The sequence below is a fragment of the Sorex fumeus genome, unplaced genomic scaffold (genome assembly GCF_029834395.1).
Source record: "Sorex fumeus unplaced genomic scaffold, SorFum_2.1 ptg000063l, whole genome shotgun sequence".
Taxonomy (NCBI): domain Eukaryota; kingdom Metazoa; phylum Chordata; class Mammalia; order Eulipotyphla; family Soricidae; genus Sorex; species Sorex fumeus.
Genome location: NW_026606120.1, coordinates 52,658,650 through 52,670,179, shown reverse-complemented (window position 1 = coordinate 52,670,179; position 11,530 = coordinate 52,658,650). Strand labels below are relative to the sequence as shown.

The window sequence follows — 11,530 nt, the reverse complement described above, 5'->3', positions numbered from 1 at the left end:
AAATCTTTGGCTATACTCATGATGAAAAGAAGAGAAGGCACTCAAATAAATATGATCAGAAATGGAAGGGGAGAAATTACAGTAGAACCTTTAGAAATTCAAAACATCATGAGATCTTACTATGACTTTACTCAGTTAAGTTGGAGAACTAGAAGAAATGGACAGACTCTTAGAAATATGTACTCTCCCAAAACTGAACGAAGAGGAAATAGAAATACTGAACCAGCAAATCACAAGTAAGGAAACTGAAACAGTAATCAAGAATCTCCCCCAAACAGAAGTCCTGGTGTAGATGAGTTTTATCAAACTTTCAGAGAAGACTTACTGCTATTGATCCTGAAACTCTTCAAAAGCCCTTCTACCCATTCCCTGCTCTTCAATTCATAGGATCAACTGATTGCTTAAATGCCAGACCCTATCCTTGGTGTTGAAACAACAGTGCATTAAAGACAGAGATTGACTGTGGCCCTCATAACATCTATAGTAAGTAGAAACAGACAATAAAGGAACAAACAAATTATCAAAATGATTCTATGGTCTTATGTCTAAATAACATAAAAGTGTTGGGTGGTGGAAAGTAAGGCAATGACATTAGATGGCCAGGGAAGACTTCCAAGGAGTCATTTGAGCTATGATGGGAATGATGGAATCCTATGGAAAGATGCAGGAAAGCAGACTCCAGCCTGTTGCAAAGGTTCTGTGGTGTTTTCAAACATAATTTTTACAGATTATAGCCAATTACTTAGCATGGCTGTGGAGGAATTGGCAGGGTAAAGAAGTGTGGGAAGAGAATCAGAAACTGGCCTGATCACAGGAATTTGGGATTGATCTGATGAAGAGATACCCAGCATCAGCTTGAAGTGGAGGAGACACAGAGAGAGAATTAGGAGCCAAGCAGGAAAGGTGCTCCCAGACTGAAGACTCCCACCCTATGCTCCCACCACACAGCATGCTGGGTGTGTGGTGACACTCCCCCACCTGTTTCCTTTGCCTGGCATTCTGGTTTTCCATACTCACCAAGTAATGGACCTGGCCCTTCATTCTAATTAAGTGCTGAGCCAAACAAGCAGGGAGCTCTGCTTCTGCACAGAGCAGTGTCTCCTGAGCGTATCTTTATCCTTTAAATGGGAAACGAAACGTGATAATTAGTAACCAATTAATGTGCATTTCAACAAACTATATTTTAATTATTCTGTCATAGGTTGTCTGCCTGTGAAATATTCCATGTTAATTAAATCCCTTTAATAAACCTATGAAAGCGCCACTTCTCCTTGATATGCTGGTTAAAAGCACAGTGATGGCAGACTTGCGGCTCATGTCATTTGAGTTAATGGCATAAATTCCTCTTTGAGCTTGCATATGCTTATTGAACTAGCGATCTCTTAATCCTTGTTAGAGTTTTTTTTTATAGATATATAATTATCACACAATTGCCCTGTTATGTCTGAGAGACTGCTTTCTGATAAGATGGAGCTCCTAGAACTTGGCTAAGGAAATTCTGAACTTGTACCTAGCTTCTGGCTGTGAGCACAGAGCGGGCAGACTGTGTCCCCCCTGTCCTCTGCTATCTCTCACTTATCCCAGCCTTTCACTGAGAACCAGTTTCTGTGGTTTTTATTTCAGACACTGAGTGCCTGCTCTCTGCAAGGAGAAGTGTCAGAGATAGGTAGTGTTCAGGGAACCATATGCAGTGCCAAGGACTGAACCTTGGTCTCCTGTATGCAACACTCTCTTCCAGTTCTTGAAGTGATACTTTCTAACCTGCTGCAATAAACATAGACTCACCAAGCTGTATGAATTCTCAGATATAATTAGAGCTTATCTCTTGTTCATTTAATAATAGCAGATGGATGGATCTGATTGACAGGACTACTGTTCTGCCTCCCACCCCCATCCCCAGGATCACTTAGGCATCCAGACACTTCACGTGGCAATTCTGCCACTTCCTAGGGCAGGGTGCCTCAGAGCTGGGTGCCCCCAGCAGCAGCAGCATTCCCCTGCTACTAGTTAGAAAAACCATTTCATAAAATTTTTGTCAGGGCAGGTTTTATCAGACTTAGTCTGTGCCCTAACACACCACCTGGGGGGCTCTAGGCATAGTTAGGTTTGAGAAAGACTGACATGGGATGTTGCTGCCACCTGTATCTGGCTGGCCAGAGGAAAGGATTGTGGAAGAGACATCTGCAGATCCTTAAGAACTTGTCACATGTCCCTGTTTCATTGCAAGAAGGGCCAGAAAGGAAGTGCTAGCAGCTTCCTTGTTAAAAACCCTAAGGCGGGAGAGGAGAAGGGAATTTTTCTGCCACTTAGCAGCTTTCCCACCATCATTATGAATTATTGAAAAAATTTCATCAGAAGCCTGTGGTCATGGGAATGGAATAGGTAGTGACATATCCACAGCCTGACACAGAATTGTTTGATGTCACATTCTCTGGTTTATTATACTCAGATATCTCCAAAATATCAACACTCACACACTATGTAATTGGATTTAATTCTTAAAATTGCCCCGTGTACCTTTATCCGTATGGTTGTATGTGTGTTTGTGTACATATATGTATACATTCATTCTGCATGTGTGCATGTATTAGTCCACTAAGGGGAACTCAACACAAAAGAGAGAAAGCCTATTCTAATAAGGCCATTATGCCTCACTTCTATGAGAAATTTTTATTTGCAGTAAGGAAGAGAAAGAGTGTCTAGACAGAGCATAATCAGGATCCCAGAGCAACAAAGTCCAAGGCATGTTCAGAGAACACCAAATAATCAGATTTGCCTGAAGTGGGATATGGTGAAGAATAGTACCAAAGCAAAATAGAGGGCTCGGGACATAGAAGAAATTGACTGTCAGGTTAAGGCGTTTATACTTTATTCTTCAAATGATGGGGACCCAGGGAAAAGTTTTGAGAAGGAGAATGATATGTTCAGATTTGTGGGATAGAGAAATCACTGGGGGGTAATGAATCAGATTGTCTGAAAAGGAAGAAATTTCTAGCAGGCAAATAGATCCAAGAGGAGGGGGTGGCAGTAGCTAAAGGGAGAGAGACCAGGGCATTTAATGAAAGTGATGGAATGGGTGTGAAGGATAAACCATGGAGAGGATTTGTGCTTGGGGATAAGGGAGGTGCATTGATAAGGCAGACATCTCTGTTGTCTATGACAAAGATTTAGGGAAACATACACAAATAAGGGCTTGAGAGATGCTCCAGTTTGGAAGTAACCTATGCTTTATTTTATCAATTCTAAGATGCAGTCCCCCCCCCCATGAATAGCCCCCAAATCAAGCCATGTCCCACAAATGAAAGCATCATTCAGTCAATGGCAGGCAGGAGACAGGCATGTAGGAAGCCCATAGTGCAGACATGTATGTTCTCAGAGGTATGGCTGTTTGTTGTTTATGTCGCTGCCCTGCTTCGTGTGTTTTCTCCACACACAGAATCTATGTATACTGAGGACAGGAGAAAGCTTTGCTTCACTTTTTAAAGGATGAATGGAATTCAAAGCCATCGAGGATCATGTAATGAATTTAGCTTAAAGATAGCAGAGCTATCTTTAAGGCATCGAACACCCCTTTGCCAAAACTCCTTTGGGGGAAAAAAAACTCAATTTGAACAGAAGTTGCTTAACTTCTGGTGATACATAATTCAGCTGGGTGCTGAGTGTCGTCAAATCAGGAAGTTCTCAGCCTGGAGAATGGCTTGGAAGAAAATCCTGGTGACAATAACAGAGCCCTCTTTCAAAATGCTACATCACATCATCCATTTGTGGGTGGCGCTGAGAGGAATCCCAAGAGGAAAAACAGTTCTCTGGTGACTTAGAGTCAAACAATCAGAAAATTCTGCAGGTGACTTTATGCTGGGAACACACTGCCTTTCTCATGCTTATTTTCTATTTTGGCTATGTGTGTGTTATATTTAGAGTATTTCAATGTATTATTTAGGGTATTTTAGTTTTTTACAAAATATTTTCTTATAAAAATAGATTATAGTTTAGTTAACATGGTTACGGTAGTATTGAAATCTATAAGACTTTATTTATTTGTTGCTTTGGGGGTCACAGTCCGTAATGTGCAAAGTGATGACTTTCCTCTCAGGGATCACACCTGGTGGGGCTTAGAGGACCTTAGGGGATTCCAGGGATCAAACCCAGGTCAGCCTCATGCAAGGTTCACCTTACCTACTTTACTTTTTCTCTGGCCCCAAAAATCTATGATTTTAATGTGCAAAATTACTACCCCACTACCACAACAAAACGTCCAAGACCCTCTACTGTCCTTATGTCAGTTCTGGTCTGTCTCCTTATCCCCCTTCACCTCCACTTCTTGGAAATACAAGGTGTAGAGTTGGAGGTTAGGATTCATCATCGTTTGACACTGCCTATTCCTTTGGTTTGTTTCTTCATATACCACAGATGAATGAGAACATCTGGTATTTGTCCCTCTCCTTCTGACTGATTTTGTTCAACATGACATCCTTTGGTTCCATCCAAATTGCAGTGAACTATAAAATTTCATCTTTTCTTAAACTTGCACAACACTCTATTGTGTATATATACCATTTCTTTATCCATTCATCTGACATTTGGGTTGTTTCTGTACCATAGTTATTATACTTAGCATTACAATGAATATAGCTCTGTCATCTCCCTCTCTATTTCTCTCAATTTTCCCATAAATTAAATCAATTTTCAAGGATAGGCTGAGTTGGAGATCAGAGATAACCAACTCATTAGACAAAAAAGAGGGAACAAAGCTGGTTCAATCTGAATAAAACAAACCATCCCTATATGTAATCTCATCTATAAAAACAGCAGGAGGTCAGCTTGCCTAGCTACCTGCTGAAGCCAGGAAGGGGGGCAGCTAAGGGATAAGAAGTGTGGGCAGCCAGGCTACTAGGCAGACAATGCGGGGCACAACTTCAGGCTGGGGGCAAGTTTCCTGGGTCTGCAGGGTGCAGCACAGTTATTCAGCTGCATCACAATGTAAACTTTGATGTTGGGCATGGAGGTCGGCGGGCCCATGCTGCCACTGTCAAAGGAGTGTGTGAAGTCACCATAAAACATCCTGTATATCATGCATGCCTCTATGGGGATGACCTGATCCAAGAGCAGCTTCCTCTCTGGGTCTCCCAATCCAGCCACTCCTCCCAGAAGCACCAGTATGTACATCTCTAAGGATGGCTGCTTCTTGATCCACTCCTTCTGCTGAGCAAGCTGCTCAATGAGGAATGTTTTCAGACATAAATATGACGGTCTTCTGACTTTCAGTGAGGTTGGGTATGGTGGCAAGGGGGGCACACGTCCTAGACTTGCACTAGCTCAAACACATGGAGTTGGTGGCATGCCCACTGACCTCCAGGATCAGCCCTTGGTCCATCACATCCAGCAGTTTTCTCATGAACCACTTCTGCTCCTCATTGCTGTGTGCTCCAGGCCAAATAATCTGACCTGCTCCAGGTTCATGGGCCTGAAAAGCTCATTCTGGCTAGGATTGGAGGTTTCCATACCAGATCTGGCAGCCCTAGGACTTGCTTATGGTCATGGTCAGCCCACACTCCTTCCCATGATACTAGAACTTGATGCCAAGGTCAGTCATTAGCAGGGAGATGATACACAGTTCTGGATACATGAAATCCTGGGGTACTTCCATCTCTAAGGGCTCCTCTTGGGCTATATGCACAATGGCCAGTGCCCCTGATGTTCAGGAGAAAGATATCCTGGGTAGGAATGTGGTTCTGAGACTGGTCCAGCTCATCTGTCCTTGTCCTTGCCATCCAGTTCATTGTCCTTCTCATCCTAGGAGGCAGACCTGGTGGAATCTGGGTTGATGATGGAGTCCTGGGGTTTAAGATATTGCACACCTGGTTGGTCTTCACATTGTTTGTGGGCACCTCATTGGTGTTACTTTCCATGAGGCTGCACTCACAACTCTTGAGCATGCAGCAAAACTGGGCTTTCCACTTAGCAGGGTCAGGCTCATTCACCCCCTACTGGTACTTGCTCAACTCATACTCAAGATCTTGAAGATGGAGTTTTCCTCCTTCTGATGTGTGCCATGGCACCAGGCTTGCTTGCATAGGATCTGGAAGCACTTGGAGTCTTGCTGCAGCCAGATGAGGCATGGGTACAGGCCACTGTCCACCTGCACCACCAGTCAGGGCTTCAGGCACTCTGTGGGGGAGGAGAACCATGATCAGTAGGCAGCTCACAAAGGCCTCAAGTCTCCATCCCCCCTGTGCTACCCACAGTCCTTACCATGGGTGTGCTCCTGGAACCATGTTCCTAGCTAGGTTTCCCATCACCATCAGCACTCCTCAGCCAGCCAGGAGAGCAACACCCAGCCACATTCAGACTGGGACTGCAGGCTCTACTCCCTTGCTGTGCTGGTCCTTACCTGGTCACACTTTTTTTGTTTATTTGTTTTGGGCCACACCCAATAATGTAGGACTTATTCCTGGATCTGCACTCAGGGATCACTCCTGTTGAGGGTTTGGGGGACTGTATGGGATGGTAGGGAATGAACCTGGGTTGGGTTGCATGCATAGCATACATCCCACCGCCTGTACTATCCCTCTGTTCCACCACCTTCACAAATATCTTTTTGAATTAATGTTTTTGCTTTTGTAAAGGCCAAAAAGTGTAATCACTGGGTTATATGGAAACCCTATGGTTGCTATTTTGAGATGTCTCCATACTGTTCTTCATCAACTTTAAATGAGGATTCGTTTTCCTTCACATTGCCTACCAATGTGGGATGTTTTCAGGTTTTTGATATATGCCAATCTCACTGATGTGAGATGATATCTTGTTGTTTGGATTTATCTCTCCCTGTTAATAAAAGGCAATGGACACTTTTTCATATGCCTACTGGCTGTCTCATTTTCTTCTCGGAGAAAGTGTCTGTTCCTCTCTTCTGCCTGCTTTTTGATGGGGTTATTGGTTGCTTTCTTTCCAGATTTGTGACTGCTTTATATAGCCTGGATATTAGCCTTTATATTTTATGTATGGAGTGCAAATATTTACTCCCATTCAATAGGGTGTCTTTTTTATTTTAGCCTGAGTTACTTTTGCCATGCGAAAGGTTTTTAATTCCATTTAGACATTGTTTCATGGTTTTCCAGAATTGTTTTTGTTTCTTTGTGGTACTTAGAAAAATGGTGCATCTAAAATTGAGTACATCTTGAATTCAATGAAATATCATTATTCTCAATCTCTCAACTCAGAGCAGTTAAGAATAAGGGTGAGGGCATGTGGTGCCGCCAGCAGGTCAACCTGTACCTGTGGGACAAGTGCACTAGCAGCCTGATGGTGACTTCAGGCTTCCTGATGCCCCAAAAAATTGCCACTGTGCTTCTGGCCAGACCCCAACAACTCAGGACCAAGTTTCCCAAGAAATTAAATAGCCAAAAGTTAGGTATATGGGAGTCATGCCCCTAAACAACCTCCAGCTCAGCTATACAAACTAATTTATTACTTAGAGACCCATAAATAAATCTCGAAAGAGATCAAAAACTGTCATTAATCTTGTACCTGCACAAGGCTGAACAGACCGTGGTAAGTCGTCAGGAGGCAGGTTGGCCTGGTGCCCACCCAAGAAGAGGCCCTGGCAGCTGCTTACTTCCATAGTCCAAAAGCACTGCCATCATCCTGGCTGGACTTCACTGTCTCAGGATGGATCTCTCTGAGATATAATCAATTAAAAATTTGGGTATGCGGGTTTTATGACTGAAATCTCCAGGCTTTCTTAAGGTTGAGATGGGCTACCTCCCCCCACTTCCCTGTACTTCTGGGAGACTTCGCAGTCATGTCAACACTCCAAAGCTGCCACGCAGTTAAAAAGCTGCTCCAGCCTTACATTCCTGTTAAAAATACTGAATGTCCTTAACAAGCATGATGACCTCTTAGTACCTGCATTGCAAACCATAATGCACAAAAGGAAAAGAAGATAGAGAGAGAAAGAAGAAAAGTGCCTGTCATAGAGGCACGCTGGGGGAGGAGGTGGGGTGTTGAGGGTGTTGGGAGAGAAACAGGGGATACTGGTGGTGGGAAATGTACACTGGTGGAGGGATGGGTGTTCAATCATTATATGAACTGAAACCCAACCATGAACAGCTTTGTAATGGTCTATCTCACAGATATTCAATAAAAATGTTTAAAAAAAACTAATGTGGAGTTCATCCCTGTTTCAGTCAGCTTAATAAGTGGCTGAATAAATAGCACTTAATAAGTGGCTGAATAAATCCTACATTAAAAGAAGGAGAAGAAGAAAGGTGATACTCAGCCTAAATGTTTAAAATGAGGCTGAAACAAACCATTTCCTTCAAAGCTAGACATGATTTTATTTATTTATTTATTTATTTTTTAATAGTGAGGCACCATGAGGTACAGTTGTAGACTTACACATTTTTGTGCTTGGGTTTCGATTATACAATGATCAAACACCCATCCCTCCACCAGTGCGCATTTCCCACCACCTCAGATCCCAGCATCCCCTCCCCCCCCCAGCCCCTCTCCCACCCTGCCTCTGTGGCAGGGCATTTCCCTCTCTCTCCTGTTGAGTGCCATGGTCAGCAAAAGAGGCATTGAGTGGCAATCATGCTTGGTCGACAGTCTACCCTCAGCATGCTCTCCCATCATGGGCAGATCCTCCCAACACCCTTTATTTGGTGTTCCCTTCTCTTTCTGAGCTCCCCCTTCCCCTAACATCTGTGGTTGTCCTCCAGGTCATTGAGTAAAATTCCTGGTACTAATCTCTGCCATACTTGGGTGTTAGTTTCCTATTTTGTTACTTTATGTTCCCCAGATGAATGCAATCTTTCTATGTCTATCCCTTTCTTTCTGAGTCATTTCGCTTACCATGATACTTTCCATGTAGTACCACTTGTATGTAAACTTCATGACTTCAAGACATGATTTTAAAAGGGACAAAGTTTGGAAAATGGTTTGGTAAGTAAGTAAGTAAGTAAAGGCCCTCCCGTTGATCATCGATTTGCTCGAGCGAGTCCAGTAACGTCTCCATTGGAGACTTTGTTGTTACTGTGTTTGGCATATCGAATACATCACGGGGAGCTTGCCAGGCTCTGCCGTGCGGGCGAGATACTCTCGGTAGCTTGCCGGTAACTTAACCTGCAATTCTGGTATTTTCACTCATGATTTATATCCAAGAGGAATGACCACATGTTCATGATATGCAAGTTTGTATAACAATTTTATTTATAGTAGCTACCGATTGGGAATTTCCAAATGTGTGACAGCTGTGAGTGAATAACTGAGTATTGATCTATTCCTTCAGTGAGTGATTGATTATTAAGCAATAAAATGGACCAAATTAATGAGAATTCACAAATTAATAATTAATTTAAAAAGTCAGAATCAAAAGACTACAGATCGCATGATCTCACTTATAGATCATTTCAGAAAAGGTACAATTGTAGGCATAGAAAATACATCAGCAGTTATTAGGGCTTGGGGTTGGTGGAAGTCTGCCTGCAGGGTGCTGAGGGGGAAATTCTGTGGTGAGGCAACTATTCCATTGAATACTTACATGATAGTTACACAGCTATCTACAAACAGTTGTAAAACTGTGTGCACACAATTAAATGTTTTCTTGCACCATTTACACTCAAGACTCTTCAAAATGTCTATTTGAAAACTTTGTTATGGAAATTATACCACAGTTCACTCATTTAAAAAAAATATGGTGAAAGGGGTCCTGGGTTCATATCCAGATATTCCACTTACTGATTGTGTATCCTAGGAAGCTTATTTAACCTCTTTGGATGGCTCACCACTTCTTCTACTTATATTATGGCTTTTCTCTCATACCATTAAATGAGAGAATATATGTAAAGTAATTGGAGAACTTGACAAGAAGTAAATATTCAATAATGGTTGCTTTCATGCTAGCAGGGATCACAGGAAGTTTCATTATTCAGTAATAAATCAGTTGTGTGGATGACAGAGTTGTAGAGGTCAATCAATTGCTCATGGCTGAAACCATCCCTCTGATCAAAACAGTGTTGAAATGAAGGCCCCAGGGAGATGGAGCCAGAACCATTTTACAGCTTGTGCTTTCAAGCCTTCACTGCCACCCTCATACAATCCATCTGATTCTTCAAAATTTTATGGAAAGGAAGAGAATGCTGAGTGAAAAGCTGTTTGGGGCAGCGCCCCACAATACTCTGGGAGTGTGCACACAATCTTGGCACACAAGAACAGATTTGACCAAGCTTTGATCCTTTCATCAATACACTGGCTCGGCTCTTCACTCGCTACCTGTCTGAATGCAAGGTTCCATCCCAATGGAAAACCAGCAGGACCGTACTACTGTTCAAGAAGGGAGACATCCATGACATTGGCAACTATCGCCCGATCTGCCTATTGTCTGTCATCTACAAGCTGTTCACTCGAGTCATCCTGAATAGGATTGGCAGAACACTAGATGAAGGGCAACCATGCGAGCAAGCCGGGTTCCGCAAAGGATTCAGCACCATCGACCATATCCACACGGTAACCAAGCTCATTGAGGTTTCTCGGGAGTTCAAGATGCTGCTCTGCTTAACGTTCATTGATTTAAAGAAGGCCTTTGATTCTGTTGAGACGGAAGCGGTCATTGAAGCCCTAGCCAATCAGGGCATTCAAGCCCAATACATCAGGATCCTCCGTGAGCTGTATTGCGGATTCACTACCAGGATCTCACCATTCTACAAAGAAGTGATCGTTGATGTCAAGAGAGGGGTGTGGCAGGGTGATACCTTTTCACCGAAACTCTTCAGTGCCACCCTCGAGAACATCATGCGACGACTGGAATGGGAAGGAATGGGAGTGAAGATAGATGGTCGGCAACTACACCACCTCTGCTTTGCTGATGACATTGTTTTAATAACACCAAACATCAGCCAAGCGGCACAAATGCTGGCCGACTTTGACCGTGAGTGTGGAAAGGTGGGACTACAGCTGAATCTTACGAAGACAATGTTTATGAGAAACAGCCTTGTTCCTGACGCCCCATTCGCTCTCAATGGAACGACCATCTCTGAATGCAACAGCTATGTGTACCTAGGTCGAGAGGTCAACATGAGAAATGACCTGGCACCCGAGCTGCGCAGGAGGAAGAGAGCGGCTTGGAACGCCTTCAAGAACGTCGAAGAAATAGCTAAGAGGACGAAGAACCTCCGGCTCCGGGCACATCTCTTTGATTCCACTGTTCTTCCTGCATTAACATATGCCTCAGAGACCTGGGCCCTACGCAAACAAGATGAGAACGCCATTCAGGTCTCCCAAAGAAGAATAGAAAGAGCTATGCTTGGAATAACACGTTTCACTCAAATGAGAGAACGAATCCGGAGTTCTGACATCCGTCGACGATCAAGGATCAGGGACGCTGTCTCATATGCCAAGGTGTCGAAAATCAGATGGGCTGGTCACGTAATAAGATTTAAAGATGACCGTTGGACTAGAGCTGTTACTGATTGGATTCCACGGGATGTCAAGAGACCGCGTGGCCGCCCACCTACCAGATGGTCAGACTTCT

General features: G+C 43.4%; 1 pseudogene; it reads right to left on the bottom strand.

Annotated features, from left to right (window-relative positions):
* Positions 1-4,890: 4,890 nt before the first annotated feature.
* Positions 4,891-7,621, bottom strand: LOC130035029 (interferon regulatory factor 6-like; annotated as a pseudogene).
* Positions 7,622-11,530: the final 3,909 nt, after the last annotated feature.